The following is a 25,922-nucleotide window of genomic DNA, read 5'->3' as shown; positions in this document are numbered from 1 at the left end:
CCTCAGAAGAAAAAAAACCCAAACTCAAACAAAATACCGTTTTACATGCAACAGAGATGTGGGGTTCTGCGTCTGGAGAGAAACACCTGCCTTCTCCCTTTAGAAGGTTAGTTTCCTAGAAATCACTCAGCTGAAAAAATGATGCAATAACGTTTTTATCGGGTCACATAAAGGTTTTTATTGCAATCAGGCGCAGCGGGACCTGGAGATTTTATAGTTTCTTTTGAATGTGCCGTATTTCAACTGTATCTGTGGGATCTCCATAAAATCTTTAATCACTGGAACTTGATTTAAAGTTGTTTAATCTTCACAACACCTGTTTAGAGTACAAACAAACCGCACTAGGCGTATTTTTTGGCTTAATTTTGTTTTGTTAGTTTGAATAAACGGGTGTGCGTCTTTTGTCCGATCTCCAAACGCGCAGATTTCTGCTGTCTGAGCGTTTTCTCCTTTACTCCCAGTTAAGCAGACCCCCTTATCTATTTATCTATTTGCGCTCCCAGCAACTTACTCTAATTTTTCTTCAGAAGTTAAACACGCCCGTGGCTTGTTTTATTATCTCGGCATCGCTATGGCAAAGAGTTTGTACGCCTAGTTTGGCTCTGATGCTGCTGCAGCTGCTGATTATATGTGGTTAAATGCGTGCGTGCGTGTATGTGCGCGCACACTCATCTTTGGCTGTTTGCGCATTATATTAGTGAGTGTTTTCCTGATTGCTTTACATTGACAGTAATAATGTAGTTTTTATATACAAACATCCACCCATAACAGAATACAATACAGCAGAATACAATAGAAGGCTGTCTGTCCCAGCAGATACACACCATCTGTACTCAGTATGTCTTTGGCCTCAACAAGAAATGAAAGAGAATAAAAACATGACCTTTCACCATGATCTTCCTCTCCTCCCTCTTCCTTACTTCTGACTCCTTCATTTTCCTCCTCCTTCTTGTTCCTTTTCTCTCTCTTCTCCTCTTCTTCCATTATGGATCATTTCACCCCACATTGGGTTTCATTAAAAACCACTCACTGTATCTTCAAATGCAGTTGTAAATCTTGTCCAGGTTTGAAAATGCTTTTTAACATGCTATTTTTTACAAGGCTTTAAAAGCAGCCCTGAAAGTGTAAAACAAGTCACTTGATTCAAGTGATAAACTGTAGTGTTAGGACTGTAAAGAGCTGAGGGGGCGGACGGGTGGGGAACCTTCACTGCTAACAGATTTGCTTGGTGGCCCACAATCGCCGGCATTCTGTCCAAACACACAAAAAAATGGTGGTTGGGAGGGGGGGCTAGTTTAGTGTGTGAGTTTTTAAAAACACCCTGTTGGTTGCTGGTAGATTGGGGTTATGTTGTATTGTGACAGGTAATAACACCTACCCTTCTTTTGAAGATTGAATGCAAATCGTTCCTGCTCCAAAGTGGAACTGCTATGCCTCTTCCGCATGAGACTGCAACTCGGGTCCAAGTATTAGGATCGACTTGGTATTAGATTATATCAGCCACGCTTTTCAGTAATGTGCCATTTGAAATTGTGTTAGATCTTTTTTCTTTTCTTTTTTTTTCAAGGAGTAAAGGGGGGTGGGGTAAGAGTCTTGTTTGTTTTCAATGTGGTATAGATGACACAGTGATTTGGCTGACATAATACGACAAGTTACATCCTTGGGAGCACTGTTAGCTTGAGGGATTAATAAGTGAAGAGGTAAAGGAGGCAGTGAAGAAGTGAAGGCAGGTGAAAAATGCGGTAAACGGAGAGGATGAAAGAGAGAAGACAGTGAAACAGAAGTCAGTGTTTTTCATGGTCTCTTCGGCCAAAACCCAACCTTAGTGGCCGTTTACAGTAACTTAGAGGCCTGTTTAAGTACATGTGTGAGTGCAGAGAGAAGAGGAGGAGACAGAGAGACAAAGTGAGAAAGGACGAGAATCCTCGCATGATATTTTCACTCTATCATTCAAATTTTCTGACTGCATTAAAAACGAAAAACTTATTTTATAGAATTTTTTCCAAATGTGTTTTGAAAAATGAATGTGTTTTTACATACCTGGATGAGAACATTTTGTGGGCGGGTTCTCACATTTGTATATAAAAAAAGAAAGAAATTGCGTTTCCTGCATATGATGTCCAATGCTGCAATATTATAATTTTTTCCACCTTGTGCTTTGAAACGATATCTCCAGTAACAGCACTACAAAAGAAGAAAAGATGTGTGAAAAGCTTCTTTGCTGTTTTATGCTCTCAGTAGGAACAATAGCATTAGCCGGCTTCTCAACCTGGCAAAATCCTCTTATCTCCCCCCATAAAACAACTAGCTATATACCCAAGGGATATAACAACAACTGAGTCACTTTAATTTCATTACATATAGTCCTACTTTCTTTGCAATCATGTCTCATATATTCTGAATAGCTTTGCATTTCATGACAGTCTCTGTCCTGGTAAAATGTGTATGAGAAATACAACTGAGTGTGCTTCTATGTCTCATGTTCGTGCCCACATGATATGCACTTATTCGCGCCATTGTGGGGAAAAAAACTGAGCCATCACAACAGCAGGATCAGATGTTTTCCCACCACAGATTAAACCAGGTGGTTGGTGGGTTCCCTCCCACTCATTGTCTTTTTGTCCATCCGTCTGTAGATCATCTAAACTGTCAAACGGCCCAGTTTCAACAAGCGGGAGGCACCACTGGTCTGTAATCTGTGCAAATTATATTCTCTGTTCACAACCCGATTAGATACGTAATCTGTTGAATCATGATGACAGAAGCAATCACATTACTGCTATATCTACTGCCTCTGAAATTGTTCCCAGAGATCAAAGCATTCTTTAACCTAAAAGAAATGGCACAGATTCATGCAGTTTTTTAATGGATTCTAACATGGTTTGCTTAAGGTTGAGCAACGATCCATTTTTATTTAATTTGTTTTCTCCCCTTTCAACAGCCCTATTCCCTATTTTTGACAACCCATTACTTTTAAAATGAGCTATCACTTGCTTGGTGCAGTGAATAGTTCCACCTCAGGCTTTGTATTAGCCTTAAGGAGAGGGAAATTTAATTTTGCTGTGTGAAGATGTCATATTTTTTAGACTAATGTAAAATAAAACATCATTACAGACTTGAAGGTTCTGCTTTGTACAAGCTTCTGTCATCACTGGAGCTCATGTAGGACCGAAACCTTAAACATAATTGCAGTTTTTGGTGATTTTATTAAAACATTCTTTTTTAAATTTAAAGACAAAGTTTGGTATGTTTAATAACTGCCTCATAATCCCACTACTATTCTGCTATTTCTAGATCCAGTTGTAATAATGGAGACAAACAGCAGGCACAAAAATGAATACTATGGTGCCAAAACTCAATTACAAACAACATGTGCACCCTTTGTTTGACTGACAGCTTGACTACACCTGAAGTTCCAAGAAAGGGAGCATTATGTCTGAAATTATTGATAAGGCGATGGTATTATTTTTAAGGCACAAAGGAAGAGAAACCCAGAACGTATTCAGGAGCATGAACAGAGCTGCTGCTGCTGCTCTCACTTCTGAACAGGCCTGTTGCGGGTGTTTGGTTCTCTTCCTGTTCTTTGCCACCTGTTCGTGTTTGATATGTGGATGTTAAAGGTGTTCCTGGGTCGGAGATTCAGCTACTATTCATGCATAGTAAATCCATTTTATCATTTTTCTTTTATTATTAATCTCACTCGTGATGAATCCTCACCAGTGGTGGACGTATTTAGATCCTTTACTTAAGGAAAAGTAGCAATGCCACACTGTGAAAATACTCCATTACAAGATAAAACTTAAAACTATTACTTAATTAGTATTAGCAAAGGTATATAAAGTAGCAAAAAAAGAGTATTCATAATGCAGAAGAATTACCCCTGCGAGTGTTATTCTATTATATATTCTATTATTGGATTATTATTACTGATGCATTCATGTGTAAGTAGTATTTTACTGTTGTAGTTGGTCCAGAAAAAGCTAATTTTAACAGTTTTATATACATTTGGGCTGTTTAAACGATAACAATGCATCATATTTTATAAGCTGATCATATATTTTGTATGTACAATCTGAAACTGTAATGTTGTGGATTAAAAAGTACACTCTTTCTCTCTGAGATATAGTGGAGTAGAAGTATGAAGCAGCATGAAATGGAAATAGTAAAGTACAAGTACCTCAAATTTGTACATAAGCACGGTACTAAAGTAAATTAACTTAGTTTACATTCCACCAACGATCCTCACTCTGAGGTAACTGCCACAGAAAATAAGCTGCAGTACGTTTTTTTACAGGCATATACATTACCTAGTACTTACACATTTTACTGCATAAGTCCTATTTATTGTGTTGTTTGTGTTTCATGTGATGGCCATGTACTATTCCCACAGCATGGTCATTTGCATTCAAACAATGTAACGCAACAGTTCTCAGGCTTAATTAATTTCAAGGGTTTTGTATTTTCCGTCACTTTCAGTGCAGAGGAAACAACATGTTAGGTAAATAAACTGTATTCTTGCACGTACTGTATATCTCGTATCATCTACAGCCCACCCCTATTCTCATTCTGGCCCTATGGAGCCTCACGGCTAATAACCTGAGGTTGTTGCTGGGAGAAAGAGGAGAGTGAATCAGGAATATAGGATCAAGTTTATGTTCGTGTCTAAAGTACATTTCATTCAAATGCTGAGACAGATCACACTTCTTCAGGCAGACAGGAAACAGCTGGGAAGAGGGGCTGTGGTGTTTTCACTGTCACACATGCAACTGGCTTTGGAACTAATTTTAGGCTTGGTTACTTAAACATCTTAAAATGAAGACCCAAATTAGAATTGAGTCCCAATCTGGGCCCACTGATCCGTCAAAAAGTCTGTCTGTGCTACATTTTGGATGTTGTCTCATATTACAATGCATCAATGTAATCAAGTGTTACACCTTTTAGGTCCATGGTGATGAAATAGGTCAAGAACACAGCTCCACAGTCACTGCCATGGCACAGTTTTATTGAAGCAGTATAATTATTTTCACTTGTGATCTAAACACCATTGTAAACTACCAGATTTAATGTGGTTTTCATTTTATTGTGCACAAAATAAAAAGATTCAATCTAGAATTTCAGTCATGATTTTCACAAGCATTACAGATGTAACTAAACATCTTTTTGGTAATGAAAAGTGGTCCTCTACACATTAAATCAGTGCCGATTAGATCAGCTCAGATTATGAAATTACACTGGTCGTGATATGCACATGGGAGCTTTTCCTGTTCATCTGAGATCATTTTGGCCATTTGGTATCTTTGTCTATAAAAATGACAGAAACAATGATAGCAGCAATAAGGTGACTAGGGTCCGCTGTCATAATTTAGTCACAAAGTGAAAAAATATGATTAATAATTTTTAGTATTTGTTGAGTTAAATGTCAAACAATTCATCCCTCCCTTGAGTCTTTTTAAAAATTATATTTAAAAATGATTTGGTTTTTGTAGCGCCACCATCAGGAAAATTATTCCCACAAGTTTATTTCATTTTGGATTATACTGGACCAATCTGCTAAATCAGGTGGATTTACATCTATGGTAAGGCTTTTTTTGTGTGTGCCAAAAGACAGAAATAATAAAAAAGAGGACAGTATAGATAAACAAATATAAAAAAACACACTTCAATTGCCCATTGTTAATTTTGAATATAGTATTTGGATCAAATTAAACATTTTGGTGAAAAGTCATCTACCACATGTCCCCTGTCACTTAAATTCATTCACATCAGGTAAATATTGCTTGAAAAAGTGACAGTAGCATTTACAGTCCAGCACGTCAGTGTGTTACAGGCTCAAGTTTTGATCCGTTGATAAACCATACACTATATGTACAGGCCCACACATGGTAGAGTGATTTTGGTGGAATTTGAACAACCTGTATAAGAATTTAATTTGTTTTTACAGTTTTTGATTTTTTTTTTAAAGTATCTGAAAAATTTTAATTTCAAACAGCTGGTGGCGCCACAGGAAAACTCAGGGGATCACCAAAGTCATGATGATTCAACCACTGGGCAACATGAATGTCTGTACAAAATGTCACGGCAATCTGTCCAACGACCAACAGACTGACATTTCCATCCTTACTGCGACGCAGCTAGCATGGCTAAAAATACCAGCAAAATGAACAGGCTACTGACCATGCAGGCCCAGTCACCTAATTAATTAATTATCAGCAGACTGCCACCTTGTTTTTCCATCACCTGAAAGTTTTAAAGCACTTTAATTATCTTTTGAGGTATTTGCTCTCCATTTATCTGTTATTTCATAGTTATTTTGAAATATATGTTTTTTAAATAGGACAAGGTACTCATAGTAAGAGAAGACAGGATTTTGTGAAAAATAAAGTACATTTTTCTGTTTAATTTTACAAACTAGCCTCCAGCTGTCACAAGAGTCTTGCTTTGGTTTGGATTGACTAGGTTGTGAATGCCAGATGGTGGGCTTTCACATAACTGCAAATAACATTGGCAATTGGTAGAAGCTTTTATGTTGGAAATAAAAATATGGAAATTAGAGAAGCAGAAGCAAACAACTTGAATAAAAACTCTCTTGTGTTGTTCCAGAAAGCTCAAGTTAATATAAAATGGTAAGCAGAATTTCTTTCATATAGTAACAGTTTATAGCATGATGGCAGTGTTTAGATACAACAAAAACTATGTGTGTTTTATTGTCAGTGATTAACTACTGTTACTGGCTGAATTAAAAGTCATTGAAGTTGTTTTCTGTGTCATTTGAAAATCAACAGAACCAAATTAGAGTTCTAACAATGAAAGAAAAACGCTTTAATCATGGTGCCTGCATATAAAACATGTCAAATGTAACTCTGACGGGGTGAAAATGTCAATAATGAGCAAAAACTGAAATCATGCTGAAAACTGGAGCCTTTAAACTGCTGCACAGATTGTGTTTGCATAGTTGAGAGGTGTGTAGTTACTTTAAATACCATTCCAGGTATGCAAATCCTAATCAGAATATCATGATGTCAAATATTTTTTTTCAGGTCTTTTGGACAATTTATGGGAATGCTAGTATTTTGCATTAAAGTCATGAACTGTGTTGCATAATGTCAAGACTGTCGTATCGTAATGTGGATAAAGTTTGTGTCTTTCAGAAGGCGGTGTTATTTTATTTTATGTATTTCAGTATATTACTGGATTATTATTACAGATGCATTAACATGTAAGCAGTATTTTGACGTTGCAGACTCATGGAGAAGCTAATTTTTATTCCTTTATATACTATTATGTAGTTTAATTATAAACAATGCATCATATTTTAGAAGTTCATCATATGTTTTGTACTGTATGTAACATCTTAATCTGTAAAGTAGCTAGTTACTAGCTGTCAAATAAACGTAGTTGAGTAAAAAGTACAACATTTGCCCATGAAATGTAGTGGAGTAGAAGTATAAAGTAGCATACTGTATACAGTAATGTAAAGTGCAAGGACATCAAAATTGTACTTAAATACAGCACTTGATTAAAGTTACTTTCCACCACTGCTATAAGAGACAATCAATGAAGACTTTAAGATAGTGAACTTCATTATTAAATTAAACCAGCATGAGTCACATAGGTGCTCTGTTCTCTGCATTATGGCAACGTGCACCATTATGGCACACAAAAAAGCCATATTTTATATGTACCCATATGTAATTACTAACTATATTGCAGAAGAAGGCTGAGAATACAAATCTGAGGTGAGAAAAAAATCCTTAATTCCTTCGAGCCCAGTGGAAACAAACGCAGTAAGGTGGAGAATAGTGTTTCAGCAGTTGCTACAGAGCACAAGCTTTAACATAAGCACAAAATATCCCTGACCTGAAAAATTAGTTCTTGAGCTTCAGTGAAAACACGGCCAGAAAGAGGAAGAACACTGGGCTCCACATCAGACCATGCGAACCCGGCTTTCACTGCCAGGGTAATCTGGAGAAGAAGGCCTGTGGACAGCTGTTGCCTCAACCCCAAGAGGGTCTCACTTCTCATGGCCTGATCCACCGTCCAGCCTCTGACACAGCTCTCTATGTAACTGCCAGCTTGCGCAGTGACGGAGGAAGTGGTGATGATGGAGATTTTTTGTGGGTTGGGATCATGGAGAGCAAAGAGGAAATGGAAATCTGTGGAACTCCATTTTTCTCATTGTTCTAGTTTTTGTGTCATTATCCTTTTTCCATCATTTTTCCTCACAGGCCTTCGTACTGACTCTGTGTTTTCTCTGCATCCTCTGTTTGCTCTCTCCGTCTTTCTGTCTCTCCTCCCTACCTGAGTGAAGGGAAGGAGGATGAGGGCAGAGCAGGTGAAGCACACATGGAGGTCCAGGTCAAGATAACCACACCTGATCTGTCTTGAACTGAGCTCTACCCACACTGCAGAACACACACTCACACAGCATTTTAATGCATCCCTGCCTACCTCAATGGATGTGCTACCATTATTACAATAGTACTGTGTATGACTCACCAAGCCTTATGGAGTGACTGTGGAAAATTGCTCCCTCAGAGGAGTTGTAGGGGGCAAAAAGGGAATGTGTGAGGAGACAATAATGGCTGAAAAGGAATCAATTTGAAAATATTACTCGTAACTGTATGCCGCAAAGATATGTGGCACAAACATGCATGCATAGAATGGAGCTATTAAATGAATTATCCCCAAGCACAGGCATAAACACACGTGTACAACCAAAATTAGGGAATGCAGGATACACAAGTACCTAATTGTTATACCTTATCTATTACACAGCAATTATCATTGAGGTAATACAGCCATGATGGCAGAGGGGAGAAAATGAACACTTAACCGAAGCCGATAAAGGGACATTACAGCTGGGTGTGTCATGGCCCTGTAACGTTGTTTGCTAAGAGGGCAGACATCCATCACGGCACCATGTCCTGAACAGAGGAGAAGGGGAGGGGGGAGCTCCACAACTTCATCCATCATCTCACTTTCTCACAGGTCAAAACTGTTTTCCAGCACTTTAGTTTATGACCATATACCTGCAAAACTAAAGACATTCCCATCAGCCTCAGCTGTACTTTGTTTAGTGCTAATAAAGCAAATGTTAGCATGCTGACGTTAGCATTTAGCTCAACGCACCACTGTAAGTACAGCCTCTGAGCTGCTAGCACAGCTACTGTATAGCCTCTTCAGTCTTGTTAGACAACATTTAATATTTAAGAATTTTGGAATCTTAATGTTGTTGAGAAACATACTTATATTTCTCAGAATATGGTATTGAAAAGTTATTTGTCAATCAAAACACTTTCTTTTTTTGAGAGCCAGTGTTTTTTGTTTGTTTTTCTTTAGTAATGTATTCAACTATTAGTTTGCCTGAATCTCTACTGGGGTTTGTTGTTGTCCTCTTTTGCATGACATAATAAATAAAGCAGCAGAGGGAGACTCTGGATGTGAAGTGGTCAGCCCTACTTTGGATTGCTCTACTAGTGATGCTCTAGTTTGAGAGGTCCCCAGTCATCTTCGTGATGTGAGCAGTGTGTTAATCGCTCTCTCTCTCTCTTTCCTGGCTGCGAGGAGCAGAGTCGAGCTTTGGAAATGAATCACATCAGAATGGACGCTTGGCTCCTGATGATGGGCACTGTGTTTATTTCATGAATGCATGATGAGTAGTTCAACTCTCGGCGGGGGCCACCAGGAGTGGCATAACGCTGCTGCCCCATGGTCAATGTGTTGCCTAGTCTCAGCTCCCCCTGGGAGAAAACACACGCTGTGCTTCATACTTTTGCTATTTGATATAGCAGTGTGTATTCTGATGCATTCACATGTGTTTACTGATGCGAGAGACAGGCAACTGAGCACATGCTCACACAGAGAGCTGAATTGTTGCAGAATCTTAAGAAAACGACATGTGTGTCTGTTATGACTGTTTACATGCACAATTTGTAATTACCTCTATATATACTGTAGATGCACTTTTTTTACACACATGCACACAATATTTGTATATGAGTATAGCGCACATAGAAGGTATTAGACAGCCTTGGGTTTTCACAATATCTAATGATTAATAGTGACACACCTGGGGGAGATATCTGGAAAAGAATTTTGTGCATGTAATGAAATATTAAAGTGTAATCCCAGCGACACCAAATATCATAACTCATGTTGCAGATGGCAGAGAATGCTCAGGGTCAGCTCAGTGTGAGGACCCTGCCACAGATGGGACTGTGGAGGAGGGATTAGTTTTTATCATTTTTTAATATCTCCAGTGTGGCTTGTAATGCATTAATTCAGACATCCATTGAATTTATTGGAGAACTGAGGCAGGGTGAGAGGAAAGAAAATAGGTAACCCAGCTAGAGTGGTGACCCCTCTGGTAAGCCTCAGTATGCGATGAACCTCGGCAATCACACTATCTTAATAAATAAAATATCCTGCGGAAATCCGCTGGACATACATGAATCTCAGGGATTTGATGTTGTTGGTGTTGTTTTTAAGAAGACATGCAATAAAGGAGTCTTGTTTGTCTTTTCAGTATTTCAGGAGCTACATGGGATGCATTATTGAGATGAAAGCGGGACAATATGCTCATACAAGCTGTTTTTTTGTTGGGTTTTTTTTCAATTTTTTTTTCCTCCGGACTGTTTTTTCCCATGTCAAAACTTTCTTTATATATTGTTTCCTGGACTCAAGCTTAATGGAGAGTGGTCAGGAGATTTCAGTGAAGAATCGAGCACTTCGCAGAACCATTTGGTCACAGATCCCTCGCTCAGTCTATTCTCTCTCAGAGTCTTTCTCTCTCGCTGTCTTTCATCATCCACACCTCTCTCACCTGCCACCTGCCTGTCAAAACCTTCACAATCGAGCCTCTATTCTTCACTCCATCGGCCCATTTCTCCTCTTGCATGCTCTTTCCACTTCCTCCTCTCCCTGCTTCCCGCCTCGATACTGGTCATGCCCAGCCCGCAACTACTTTACCAGTGTGTCTGATTAAAATGTAGCCCTGGAAGAAACAAAATATGTGAGGAGAATTTCATAGTGTCAGCCTCCAGCTCCTTGTGCTCTGATAGCTTGCGCTGGTGGAGATGAGATTTGCGTTTTATTTTTCCTTTTTCCTCTCCTAGTGGTTTCTGGCTCCAGTCACCATGTTTCTCTCTGGGTGTTTCTGGATCAAGACATGGCAGTTCTCGCTGCTGAATTATATAAAATCTCTGCTTGGTTTTTAGTTAATTAGCCCGAGCAACGAAGAAGCAGGGGGGATGGGGAGATTGATAGCAAGAGGGAAGGAATGTTGTGTGCGGAGGCGGCGAGGGTAGACTTTCCCTCCTTTAACTTGGTCCAAGTTGGCCCAAAGGAGGTTGCTGGGGAGGGAGTCTAGGTCAGGGCTAAGGAAGGAGAGGAGTGCAGAGCGAACTGAGGCTGTGTGGGCAAATAGGAACATCAGAAAATCATCTCACATCTTAACTGCCCTCACATTGGCAAATTTCATTATACTCCTCATGCAGAGCTTAACTGTCAGCATGTGTTAGAGGACCTTGACATGCATGTTACCACTTTATGCCTTTGATGTTGTTACAGATTCTGAACAAGCGAATTATATATTTAAGGGCTGTAGCTGTCTGTGAGGAAGTTACTAATATGTGAGTAGCCTTGTAGAAACTGCACACAAATTTTGTTCACTCACTGCCGTCTGACAAGGCTCGCCATGTGTTTGTTTGGGTTTGAAGCATTGTCAGCTGGTGTAGACCAAAAACCCTTGGACAGATGGACAATTTACAACCCCAATGGAGGAACACGTCAGCCTCGTCATTGGCTGTTCTTGGTATTTGACTAGTCAGAACTTCATTGAAGAAATCCTGTATTCGTGTTTTGGCTATAAGTGTAGATATTTTTAATTAGATTCTCCATACAACTCAATGGTTCATTCCTACTAGTAATTAGAGATATCTCAAATAAAATTTTTGACTAGCATTGTGGATATATTTTATGTAAATTTGTCAATCTTTAAAATGTTAAAAGCAGTTACCATATGAGACTGTCCTCATCAGATAAATGATAACATTGGTTGTTTGTTTCCGACACTTAAAACAACCACTATTTACTTTTTCCTGAAAAGCGACCTTTTGTGGTCATGCAAGTAATAACTGTTCTCTCTTGGAATCAATGACAGAAAGTTGTGTGACGTTGCTTTAGCGCCACTTTTGAAGGAAGAGGGTGGGGTGGATGGCGTAGAAACTGTGGTTCACATCCTTTCTCCATGATCACGATCTTTGCCTAACCAATGACCTTGTGATGAGACCGTTTCTGTAATTTCTGTTTCCAAGGAGAAGAATGCACTTTCTATCTCAACTTTCAAGCCAACATTGACAATAAGCCCTTAAAGTGCCCAGAAAAATGGAAATTTGATCTGAATCTGTTGAGCCTTGTGTGATTCGATCCAAAGCTCCAGAACAGCTACAGATTTTGTAGGGATTTTGGGGGGGGGGGGCAGAAAACGTTCATATGGCTTGTTTTGAAAAGGCAATGACAAAAGAACTATTTTGTCATTTTTGGTATGAGGATTTGTGAATGTTGTCACTATTCACCAAAACTGTCTTCTGGTGAATCTGTGGTGATTAATAAATAGGCAATGCAGTCACTGAATCATATTCAATTTTAGATCAAAGCCTACTGTAGTTTAAAACAGAGACTGGGAGTGGGCAAGTGGTGTTCACTTCAACTTCAAAATCCTGCTCCACTTGTCACCAGAATATAAACCACTTCTCTTAGGTCACTGATTATTCCAGGGAGTGAATGTTTTCAAAATGATTATATCATAGCAAAGATGGAGCTTGTGAGATTTAGGCAAATTTTTGTAACTGGTGATGGCCAAAATCACAGTGTTCCCATTTCAATGTAGCTTAAAATATCTTTCCTTTTTAAAAACCTTCTTATTTACCACCAGAACTAGCTAGCTACCAGCAACTCAACACTTTTGAATCAAATCCAGTGGATGAAACTTCAGGTTACGATGCAAATTCAGTGTGGCCTTAATAAAGATGGAACTGCCGTCCTCGTCACTCACACAGCTGGATCACACATGTACATATCCCCCCCAAAAAAATTGCTTCCTCTCTGTGTCCTGGTCAGAAAACCGCAGATGGAACCAGTTTCCTGAAGCCTCAGTGCACTTCGCTCACCAGATGTCACCCTCCCCTCGGCAAATACTTGGACCAGACCCCAACCTGCATGTAGCGACATGACCAGTCAGTGACAGTGACATAATGTGGCACCTAGAGAAACAGACAGAGAATGAGGGCTAAGAAGTGACAGACAGAGAGACAGACGGAGAAACAGACACATATGTTCCACCAGCGAGAGGCCGGACATCTCACTGCGGAGGGCTGCTGTATGTTGGGCTGAGGAGAGTGTGAACAGTGTAATGCAGCGTAGACAAAGAGGGCAACAGCAGAACAGTGTAACCCCTGAAAGACCAACCGGGGAATGCTGATCAAACTCTTCTTCCTCTCCTCATGACTTTGGGAGAAGCTTGCAACAGTATAACCTTAAACTCTCAGTGCATGTCGGCTGTAGTGAAGTATGTTGCATGAGTGACTGCGTAAAGTTAAACTAACTACAGTTTAGGGATGAAAAGACAGTGATCGCTTGAATGAATCAAGTTAATTTTCGAGCTCTGTGATCCATTTGACTCATCCTGTACACACTACAGGACTTTAGAAGTCTTCATTTCTTTTATTCTCTTTTTTGTTACAAACTTTTCAGTTGTTTTTTTTGATGTTTACAGAATTTAAAGTGAAATTAAATCCGCGACAGGATGTTTACAGATGTTCTCTGTAAATCCCATGTCCTGTGTTCTTTATTCAGAAAAATTCTGTACCAGAAAGGAAACTATTTATATTTTATATTTTTGGTTTCATGACTGTTTGCCCAGTCTGTCTGTTCAGTGAGAACACTGTTGTTACTTAATTATTTGCATATAACCAAACAAACCATTTCATTTGAAATGTTCATTTGCATAAAGAAGCAATCGTTACTGTTCTATCATCTGCTGACAGTACTAGTCCTAGTAATTTACAAAAAATATTGAATAGCTACGTTTCGGTTAAGCAACCTTTGTCAGGCATTTCCCATAACAAGTAAGACTGCAAATATATACAGTACATTCTTACAAAGAACAACGACCAACCCTAGGGGCCAAGTAATCAAGTATTCCTTAAAAACAATAACACCTGATGAGGGCGGGGGAAGAGAGAAATTTAAAGCCCCATTTGGTAAATTACTTAAAACTGTTTAAGTTGATTAATTACGGAAGGTGTCAGCAAACACTGATAATCACAAGACAAAATGAGCCAAACTGAACCGCAACCCACAACAGCTTTCTATCTTGTGTGTCCTTGTTCTCTTATGAGCATAGAGACATGTATGGTGTTACACCTCAGCTTGCTGAACAGCTTAAAAAACGTACCTGCAAATGTCAACATCGGTTAGTTTGGATGCTAAATGGTGTTGTCCTTATACCATTGCTAACAAAATACTGTCCTTAGCTTGTAAGCTACTGTTAACACATGTTTGTTTACATTGTCTCTCCATTCCCCTGCTAGCTCAGCTGTCAGTCAAACATGGACTCGCTAGCAGGGAGGCGCTAGGTATGGCATGTCGGCTGATCCACCACTTTGGTTCAGACTGAATATCTCAACAATAACTCGATGGATTTCCACGAAATGTTGTACAGATATCCATGATGCCCAGATGATTAATCATGAAGACTTAGGTGATCTCCTGACTTTTCTATGAGGTTAACATTTGTGGTTTTTGTGGTGTTTAGACAACTCTTTTTGCCATGAAATTTGGTACACACTTTCCCCTCAAGATGAATTGTAATCATTTTGGTTGCCCCTTAACTTTGTACCTAGAGCCACCATCTGGTCAACATTTCAGTTTGTCTGTTTAGTGCTAAATAGCAAATTATAGCACGCTAACATACTGAACTAAGATGATGAACATGGTAAACATTATACCTGCTAAATATCAGCAAGTTAGCATTGTCATTGTGAGCACGTTGGCATGCTAGTGTTAACATTTAGCTCAAAGCACCAGATGTGCCAAAGTACAGCCGCTAGCGTCTTGTTCAGTTCTCCCTTCTGTCCCTCACCACTTCTACTACTACCTCCTCTACTCTTCAGTGTTATCCCAACTCTTTTTGTTCTCTAGGTATTAATTTCCTTTATATTTTTTCTCTATCACTCTGTGTGGTTGGATGTTTTCTTATAGTTGAGATAAGGAGGCCAGTGTGATCTCATGTCTTGCTACATCAGACAGCAGAGTATTGAGGGGCCAGCACCATGTCCTGATGGCCTGCTGAGCCACATAAATCAAACACATGCACACACAAGGACAGAAAGAAAGAGATTAAAAAGATATCAGTGAAAGATTGACTACCCTGTTGCCTTGTAAAATAGAACTGCCAAAGGTAAAAAAAAAAAAAAAAAACATACCGTATATACATACCTGTGCAGTATTCTGGTATCAAAAATCCCTGTGTAGACCTTGAATGAGTAAACCCTCGCTTCGAGAGTGACACACACACCCACAATTTATGGTGTAGTTTACTAGCTGAACATCATTCTTGAGATTGACTTGAGGACTTAACCTTAGAGTAATATCAAAAATGATGTGTCCACAAATTTTGCTCCTACATTATTGTGTGCCTCAAGGTTTATCACATCTTACGAAATCTCATCAGGCAAAGCAATTTGTATTTAAGTGGATGTGCATTATTTGGAGATTGCCACATCCACTAAATAGAGATTAAAATTAGATTTACAAATGAATGTTGCTGATAAATGTTTTTTGTAATTTTCTCGGAGGTTTAATCCACAAGGTCAGTGCCTTCCCCCTGTGTCACCCGTATCAATTCTGTAATTCACATTCCTCCCCCACCATTTTTTTTTTTTTTTTTTGCATTTTTATATCAGATACACTACCTGCCCCAGTCATTATCTTTTACAGGACATAGATTACGAAAGGCTTTGAATTTTAATATGTGTTCTTCAATACTAATGTTTCTGGACATTTCTAAGGTATTAAATCGTACCCCTCCCACTGCTGCACCAAACACCTCTGGTGTCTTTATGCACGTTGCCTCTACAATGATTTCTATTTTGGTAAGAATTGATTTTCATCTGTGATAACAAATGTTCTTTGTTGAGATATCAACCCACCCTCCCATTTTCATTTACCACATCTGATGTAGCAAAGATTGGATTCTGTTGCCAAACAGTTTAGTTAATGATTTCATTCTTGTTCTTCATTGAGATATCAAACCCCAGCGTCTCCTTTTCATTGTAGCAAAGGAGATTACAATCTGTTGCCAAATAATGTCATACTTGTTTTATAGATCAGACTGAATGTCATGTTAGATAAAGAGATGTCAATCCTTTAAGTCTCAGATGTTTTTCTACATGTACATGCAGTAGTGGATTTGTGCAACACTATTGCTTGAAATTTTCTTCTTTCTCTTTTTAGGGCATCAGAAAAAGTTGGAAAATTATTTGGCAGGCAGCTAATTGAATGACACAACTTTACAATGCAATGGATGCAAAGCTGTATGCCAAATATGCAATACAAGCTCTTCATTGAGTTAGTGAAGTGGATATGATGTTTGAGATGAGCATAAGACACAGTGTCAGTATGTGGAAACATTAGAATCATTAAAAATGTCTCATCAGTACACAACTTATTTAGTGTTTAACACTGTTCTAAAGAGATTAATCAGCTCGTTCATGAGAGATTGTACTACTAAACCTTAATTTGTGCTTGGGTACTTTTGAACTACATGTGTTTAATTACGTAGGATTTTTTTTAAGTAATACTAATTATTAAATTAAATTATTAAAAAGTTAAAGAAGACGTGAGAGAACATATTCTGTAGTGTTCTTTGAGTGTAAAATTAGCTTGTCATCACAAGTGGTTTCACTAGCATTATGCAGCGACTGGCTCTGCTGTTTTATCAGTGATGTTTGTCATTCATTTAAATTCAGTCATCAGCTTTTTTTTCTCAGTTAGTTGATGTTATGTGCCGTGTGCCCTCTGAAGGAGTCTTTATGGAATAAGGTCATAGTTTTTTTTATTCTGACAAATACTGTATGATGTTTACATCAAACAGTATGTAGGATAAATTATAAAATAGTCACTAGAATACACTATATTAAAGGAAAACCGTTTGGTAGATGAACTCTACTTGTTTTTTTCTCTGTGTTGTTATGATCTAGATGCAAAATAACTGAAAGCAGTTTGCCACAAAAGGCTGTGATTTACTTTTACAACGGTAAGTGTTGCTATACAAAGGTGGAGGAACGCATAACCAATAATACTAACAGTTTCCTCTGCCCAGCAATACAGCTTTAGCACTTGTATTTATTGAGGGCTGTTTGTCATGTGTTCACAGTACAATCACTGCATTTTATTTTCTCACAACTTAGAAGGAGGTTCGCCCAATCAGGAATGTAATGCCAAGGCCAACTGTAATGAGCAGATGTGAAAAGCTCCAAGTTTCCAATAAAGTGTCATTTCTAAATTGCATTTGTGACTATAAATAAAGAGGTGAGTTGATGAATGGTTGGTTTGCAGATGTTGGCTCATTGTGAGAAAAAGACTGAGCATAGGTGTTTTCAGAATGAGAATATCTCCCTTTCCATGCTTGGTGCAGTAAGGGCAGAACTCAGATTGCTACAGTAGAAGTTAGTGTTTGCTTTGCTGAAAGCTTCAGTGTAAGCTGCATAATGTCATTACTGATTCAGTCAGCAGAGGGGGTTGTCAGAAGGGATGGAGGGAGTGGAGGAGGAGGGTGCAAAAAAAAATCTCAGCTAAAATTAAAAAAATGCCACAAAATGAAATAAAGATGAGCGCTCCACTGAGCCACAGACTGAATATAAAAGACAATCCTGTGAAATATACATGGCTGGTAGGAGAGTTGAGCAGAATGCTAAGCTCCAAACTCTACCTGTAACCCACAATACCAGCCCTGATCCTGAGCCCGTTGATCATCCCAGAACATTTAGGGATCAAGCCAACTGCTGCGATCTGTCCAATGTTGCTCACCTAGGTAACAAGAGACAGGAAGACATGGAAGGGAAGAAACCATCTCCCATATTTAATAAGATTTGGTGTTATTTTTCCCTGTCTGTAATGCCTTTATTATTGCAGATTGGCTTAGCAGTGAAAGGTATTGATTGTGAGCCAGAGCCCCAACTGGGACTGAAGAGAAGGAAACTAGAGATGGAGGGTGTGGGCTGTTACCAGCAGGTGATTTGTATGTGTTTAAAAAAACATGTTTTTCCCCCATCATGTAAGGTGTTATTTTCCAGCGTACTTCACTCAAACAAGCGGGGTGCATTTATTTATTTGAATAAATCAAAGCAGCCGTACTTCAGTCCCTGACATTTTTGTAACAAGACCTGGCATGTATCTAACGGTAACAATCAGTGTGTGGTGCCTATAGCAACATGAAGACAGAAAAATACACCTGCAGTACATGTAAAATAATCTGGCAGCCTGAGAGAGAATTACAAAACAGGGAAAGTGATTATTTTATTTTAGATGATTTGAGTATTAAAGAAAATACAGACATTAGACACATGTTCCATATTGATTTGGCAGTGTAGATAATGCTCATAGTTTAGTGGTGCTTAATTCAGAGCTGTTCTACCACTCATTTAATCCTACATAGGACTGCATGTACTACTGTTGGATATTTCATTGTTTTAGTCTTTCCAGAAAACCCTTAGCAGAAATTATGAATTGGATAAAGAAAAAAAGCAAAGAAAGGAAAGATATATGGAGATGATGAGTGAGTGATTGTGTTCATGTTCCTATTCTTAGCCTTGCAGTGGGGAAGCAGGACTAATGATGTTTCCTGACCTTAATGCCTAGCACTCAAGGTCAGCCCTCCACTGATGCATCGTGGGCAAGGTGTCCTGGACTGCTGAGGAGCACTGCCAGATTGAGTTTGTTGTTGTTGTGGTTTTCTCTGACTTTGCCCCAGAATGTATCACAGTTCTTCCTGAAAAAATAACAGATACAATCACAGAAGAAGCTATTTATTCAGCAGTGCAGCTCTAAAAGGAACAACCAGCACTTGTTCTGCGAGTTACACACCTGATTTTTCATCGTTTCTTCAAGTTATGCTCTGATAATTTCACTCTAATGATAATGGAAAAATAATGTTAGACAAACGATGCAGGATTTTCAAAGAGACCGAGCAAGTTGTGATTTAACTACCTGCCTAGCTTTACTTATAGTTTTTTTTCCACATGGTAGCAACACGAAAACTTCCTCCAAATGTTTAGACAAAACCAGCAGTCGATTTATGTTTCGAGCTCTTGAGCACCACTGCCGTTACTGCAGAGTTCAACTGAACACATTTACATCGATAGTAAAATAGCAAAAATGTTGAAGGTAGTCTCTACGAATGTGTAAGTTATTCAGTCAGCACTAGTGTGAAATTAACTGTGACACAGCATTTGGAAAAAAATAACATTAACTAACGTTATGGCTTCTGTCTGACCTTCCCAGTCTGGATGTCAAAGAGCTGTATGGAGTAGCTAGGTAAGAGAGTTAAGAGATATACCTACCTCATGTAGGCAGACCATTCGGTCATCAGGTTTCCCTAGTCGGTCCTTTATCGGCATGCTGACAATTTAATGGTTATTTATAAAAGTAGATTTGATTTCATGAAAGAGAGGCTTGTGGCTTTCACTTCCCGTTTTTTACCAAAGTCTCAGTTTGTTGTTGAAGCAGCAGAAAAGATGTCTAGCCGTCTGTTAAAACTGGACTAATTTTCGTTGAAAAGTTAAAGTTTTTTGGATTATAAGCTTTATTTTAATGGCAGTTGATGACTTTATTTTCAGCGTGTAAAAGCTTCTACAGAATCTCCTGGACAGATTTTGTACCTAATAATAACTTTATTTATATAGAACCTTTCAAAACAAAGTTACAATAAAAACAAATAATAAAGGTTTTTTTAAAAAACAACAAAAGAACATCCAAAACATAAGATAACAGAACAAGATTAAATATTTAAATAATTACAACAAATACCATAAGTTAAGAAAAATCCATAAGATAGAAGTGAGTTTTCAGAAAGATAAAAAAGAAGATACTGAGTTTGCCTGCCTATATAGTCCTATTACAACAAAATCTGAGTATGCATATAATGCCTTTTTTTAATTGATAAATTAGAAACAGGTTGTGTTTACACAACTTTCCCAGAATGTTTCTCTCACCTGTCTTGGAGGAGGAGAAAGCGCAAAAAGAGACAAAGAGAAAATTAATTTTTTTTAAAAGAGAGAAAAGGAAAAGAGGAATAAGAATGAGAAGCCAACGCAGAGGAAGATGCAATGGGGAGGAAGGCTAAATGTTGACTAGAGGGAGGGAGAGTCAGCCTGTCTCACTTGCTTGGATCATTAATTTGTGTTCTAATTAGCAGGAATGCCACAGTTGGAATGTGACGCTGCCTGCGTAAGGACGAGGAGTGTGTGTGTGTGTGTGTGTGTGTGTGTGTCCTGTGTCTGTGACCTGCCCTGGCTCCAAGTCTCCTGGCTTGTTAGAAATGACAGATTGACGCTCTCCTGCACCCCCCACCCACCAGGCCCACCCCACTCCCCAACCCAACCCACCCATCTGCTCTGGAAACAAGCCAGATCCTTAGACCCGTCTTGTGTTTACGCCGTGTGAGCATTTACGCGTGTGTCAGTCAGTTCAGTTTTGTCGCTGTAGGTCTGGTTGGACCAGTGGGGAAACTCAAAAGATTTCTAGTCACATTTTTGTTGCATCCATCATTTTTGAATGCCAAGGCCGAGCTGGTTTTGTTTTGTTGCCTTTTAAGCACATATTGTCCAAACTGAGGCTGTGCTACACAAAACATAATATCACTGACATCTTTCAGTAAATCAAGTTTGTTTGCTTTAGATGCACATTATGAGTCCTTGGATTCAAATTTACAAAAGACCAGTTGCCAGCCGAGTGAAACTATGAATTCAGCTCAAATTGGTTAAGATTTCCACCCACTAACTGTCAAAAGAGTTCTGTGAAAGTGCTGGAATTGACTTCATAGGTCACTGTTAATTTCCTGTGTTTTCTCTCTCATTGTGGATAAACTGCTTCAGCCAAGCTTTTCATCAGCTGTCCTCTGATTTTTAAACACCCAGACGGTACAGCGAACCTTGCCTCCCCAGGGCCTGAAAACATTAATTTAGATAGTGCCAATATCCAATCTTCCAATACGTTTCTTCTGGACATATCTTTAAGGAAAAAACGAGGGAGAGAAATGTATCAGTGTTGATATCCTTTGGTCAGTGACATCACATTTATAAAGGATGTGCGTGTGCGTGTGCGTGTGCGTGTGCGTGTGCGTGCGCGCGCGTGTGTGTGTGTGTGTGTGTGTTTACTGAAGCTATTCAGCATCTAGCCCAGGGACAGAGGAGAGCTGCCCCACATGGTAATTGAACCACAGATCCTGCTGGACTATTAGTTACAAGTCTTGGTCTGTCCAGAGCCTTTAATCACTGTTGAATCAACACAAGCAGTGTGAATGAGAGCAGGTCAGTAATACTGTACAAATGTAGCTATCATAGCAGCACCACAATTTTTCTTTATACAAATCTTCTGCTACAGGTTCTCTATACCTGAGACAAACCGTTAGAGGTTTTCTTTTTGCAGAAGTCACACAGGGTTGGCTAATGTGGCAATGAGACGATAACAATTTGTAAACTGTCAGAGATTTTACCTTATCATTTATACCAAGTGATCCATTTAAAAGATTCAGATTTATTACAACAAGCATATAATTTTTTTTGTAAGTTTGGCCATCATTTGTTATTGTTTTTGACATGCTCTTACTTATAAGATCTGGGTACACAGGGACTTTGTCAAGAAACGAGCACTCAGATGATTAGACAGGTTTTAAACTCAAAAGTAAAAGGAAGGACTCAATCTGTCCGTTGTCAAGTTCACAGATCGACTTCTTGGTTCAACTTTAAACCTACCTCGCATGCTGTAGCTGAGCACACAGGTTTCCTGTGTAATAAGAGATTATTATTAAAAATTACACTTTTTGTTTTACCTCCAAAAAAAGTGGTTTAGGTAATCTGGTTAAACTGTTGGCTTGTTTACAACGTGTCTGATCATCTGACTGCTCATGTTTTTGTCCCATTTTGTTCCCAGATCTCTGTAGCAGAGCCAGACCAATAGCCAGGCCAGTATATCAGCCAATATTATCTAATTATAGATAGATCAGTATTATATATGTTAGCTGATAAGTGAGAAAGAAATTGCAGTTTGGAAATGCCAAAGATATGTTTGAGGCAAGTGTATCAGTTTCATAGTTTGTCCAAACGAGAGCAATGACAAGTTTACTTTTCAACAGCAAAATGTTCTGTTCAGTACTTGATCACAATTCTATAATAACCAAAATTAAGGGATCCCTATCAAAATGTTTGTGTTTTGTGATTTGTTAAACTCTAAACAATAACCAAAGCTAAAGCATTTTTTGCAGTATTTGTTGAAATTCTCTTTACATCCCGACAGCAATCTATAACTGAAAAAAAAAATCCAGTATGTCACAGGCCTGTAATACGCTCCGAATGAAATGATTGGCTGGCCTGCCTGCCTGCCTGCCTACCTGCGTGCACTCTGCACGTGCATGAAAATGTGTTTTGGGGGAGTGGCATGAGGGAGAGGTGGGATTTTTTCCGTTGGATACTTTCAAAATCTTACCTACCCTAGCTTTAATGAATTAGTCAATTGACAGATAAATAATTGTCAATCAATTGATAATTAATTGTTTTAGGTATTTTTCCTCTTTCCAGTTTGTCAATTGTGAACATTTGAAGTTTGTATTTGTCTTATGTGATAATAAAATGAATATCTTTAGGTTTTGGACTGTTGGTCAGAAAAAACAAGCAATTCGATGGCATCGCCTTATGTTTCAAGAAACTGTAATGGGCATTCCTGACATTTTATAGACCAAATGATTAATTGAGAAAATAATCTGCAGATTAATCGTAATGAAAATAATCTTTAGTGGCGTCATCAAGTAGCTTAATTTGCAGATATTTAATTCACTGGTTTCAACATTTAAAGAATAGGCTTCAGCATTATCACTACACCAGATCTTTGGGTATCTGGTGCGGCCAAGGATGCTGTCCGTGTGTGTGTGTGTGTGTGTGTGTGTGTACATCTGGGTGTTGACAGTGACCAAGTGATCAGCCACCGGGCAGCACCCTGCAGGTGAGATGACCTGAGCTAAAACAAAGCAACTGTCAGGTAGAGAGGGAGAGAAAAAGGAATACTGCTGTCCTCAGTAATGTTTTCAGCCTGATGGAAAGACAGCAGGCTGGCAGACAGGGGCCCAGAGCGATAGAGGCCTACTTCCACCAGTGGATAGCATGACACAAATAACCGCAGTGGACACAATTGTCTGTGGAAAGACAATCCTGTGTTTCTCATTTCTGTTCAAATCTACTTTGATATTGGGTCTCGGAGTGTGAAACCAAGTCGATTGATGGAAGGACACCGTCTCTGGAGGAGGGCAAGCAAGGAAGAGGAAAGAGAGAGGGAGGTGTGTGAGGAGTGTGTGAATGAATAGTTTGGACTGTTCTGGATGAGCAGAGGCCGACAGCGTCTTTCTCTTTCTATTTGTCTGTCCTGGCCTTTGTCTTTCTCTCTCTCTTTCCCTCTCAAAATATCATTACTACTCTATTCAACTCCTCTTCAGAGAGGATTTTCCATGAAGTCCAGTACACACTAACCAGTTGTTGGATTGATTAGGTTTCTATCTACAGTAAACCTCCCCACCCCCACCCCATCTTGTGGCTCAACCTGAGGAACAGAATGAGAGCAGGGCCGCTGGTCAGCACTCTGATTTTCTGCGTCCAGATGGTGGATGTGAAAGATCCCAGTTAGGGGTCCCAATGCTGCGTCCTTGAAGCCGGGTGATTTATACACTGGCAAAGGCATCCAAAAGGCAGAAGAGGAGAAAACTTACTATACATTGTGTGCCCGAATGTGTATGTGTTGTCTTATCTTCATCTATCTTACCTATCATTTCATTTTCAGTTCCTTTTAATCAAATTACTCTCACAAAATAAAGTCATGCTGGAGCTAATCTTGTGCTTTCTATGCAAATAATTCAACAGGAGCCTTGTCACTTCAGCCTCAGTAGCAGGTGTGTGTTTTTGTGTGTGTGCATAACCTTGAACAGGGGAATGTCGCCGTGCCCTGCTGCCAGCATCTCTGAGGGGTTTTATTCATTGGCACCTCCCACTGTTTTCTCTCCAATTAACTTTGCCATCAGCCCGAGTCGGAGAGCCATGTATCCCCTCGCAGGTTTGAGCTTTGCCCCCACTCTGCCCCACTCTGCCCCACTTGGTTTAGGCCCCAACCGCATGGAGAGCATCCTTCACAGCAAGGAAGGAGCAGACATGGAAACGCTTAGTCTTCATCTTGGTCTAATCATACTATTACATTCCAAAAGTCGGCTGACTCCCCAAATCAGGGAGAGAGACTAGGAGTCTTGGGCTCTGGCAGCAAGATGAAAGGAAAGTGGGAAGGAGGGAAGAATGAAGGGATGGAATTAAGGATGAAGGATTGAAGAAATTACGGAAGGATTTATCAGGGGCTCGTCACAGTTCTGGTAATGTCGACATAGAAGGGTGGAGGGACAAATAGATAGATGCATGCAGGAAAATAAGGGAAGGAAGAACTGAAAGATAAGGACATGAAGGAAGAAAGGGATGGGAGAGGGATGAAAGTCATTGGGGAAGGAAAGATGGAGGATGGTATCAGGAGGTTTTTGAATGGATAGATGGAACGGTCCAGAAATAAAAGAACACCAGAAAAGAGGAAAGAAAGGAAAGAAAGATGGAGAGATGAGAAAATGAAGGGAGAAAGTAAGGCTGGAAGGGCATTAGAAGGGTGAAAAATCAGAAACAAGTTGTAATTCTAGTCGTGAATGAATGAAAGGATGGAACTTTTGAACGACAGAGGAGGAGACAAAGGAAGGAAGGATGGGGATGAAAAAATGAATGAAGAGAGAAAGAACTGAGGGGATGAATTAAGGAAGATGGATGGAAGAAATTAAGGAAATATGAAGAAGAATTAGGAGCTAGTTATAGCTTTGGTCTTTTAGTCCTGGATTAGTGGGTGAATGAATGTAAGGGAGGGAGAAAAGGAAGGATGAAGGAAATAAAGAAAGGAAGGGAGGAAAGATTGAGGAAATTTGGAGGATGAATTAAGGAGGAAGTATCAGTAGCTAGTCACAATTCACATATATGGGTCATATATGGGTGGACTGATGGAAGGATGGAGACGTGGGAGGACACAAGGAAGGAGGACATAAAGGATGGAGAAATTAGAAATTTAGGTAAGAAACGATGGATGGAGAGATCAAAGTATTCAGGAAGAAAGTATCAGAAACAAGTTGTAATTCTAGTCATGGATGAATGGGATGATGGAAAAGGAGGAACTAAAGGGAGAAAGGATGGAGACAGAATGAGGAACGAATTAGGGAAGGAAGCATCAGGAGCTAGTCGCAATTTTAGCCATGGTTAGATGGAGGCTGGGAAGGACACAAATAAGGGGGAAATAAAGGAAGAAATTAAGCAAGAATGGAGGGATGTAGGACAGATGAGAGATAGAAAATTTGGGAAGGGATGAAGTGTCAGGATGAGGTCATAATTCCTGTTATGTCGGATGTTTGGATGGATGTTTGGATGGAGAAAAGAACGAAGAATGAGGGAAGTATTAAGGAAGGAAAAATGAGCTACTCATAATTCCAGTCATGTTGTAGTCGTGGTCGATGGTTGGAAGGCATGGAAGGATGCAAGAAAGAAATAAAAGAAGGATGAGGAATTTAAGGAAGAAAGGGAAAAATG

At 39.3% G+C, this 25,922-nt stretch overlaps 1 protein-coding gene and 1 long non-coding RNA gene across 5 annotated transcripts in view; one reads left to right on the top strand and one right to left on the bottom strand.

The window, feature by feature from the left end:
• Positions 1–25,922, top strand: part of LOC122866519 (neurexophilin-4) — a 118,086-nt gene that overhangs the window by 78,305 nt on the left and 13,859 nt on the right. Inside the window, exon 2 of one of the 4 annotated variants that reach the window (XM_044176292.1) lies at positions 22,213–22,243. The exons of 2 other annotated variants lie outside the window; for them this stretch is intronic. The gene's annotated coding sequence lies outside the window, so the exon portion shown is untranslated. Of the gene's footprint in view, positions 1–83; positions 107–22,212; positions 22,244–25,922 lie in introns of those variants that run through there. One more of the 4 variants, XM_044176301.1, reaches the window with a different exon arrangement.
• LOC122866562 lies at positions 18,823–20,598 on the bottom strand. Its single transcript, XR_006375746.1, has 3 exons — positions 19,623–20,598; positions 19,147–19,191; positions 18,823–19,051 (listed from the first exon to the last, which is right to left on the bottom strand). It is a non-coding gene; the product is annotated as an uncharacterized LOC122866562 (long non-coding RNA).

This window comes from Siniperca chuatsi, linkage group LG2 (assembly GCF_020085105.1).
Source record: "Siniperca chuatsi isolate FFG_IHB_CAS linkage group LG2, ASM2008510v1, whole genome shotgun sequence".
Lineage (NCBI taxonomy): Eukaryota > Metazoa > Chordata > Actinopteri > Centrarchiformes > Sinipercidae > Siniperca > Siniperca chuatsi.
Note: the sequence above shows the minus strand (reverse complement) of the source record. Positions and strands in the feature narration are given on the sequence as shown.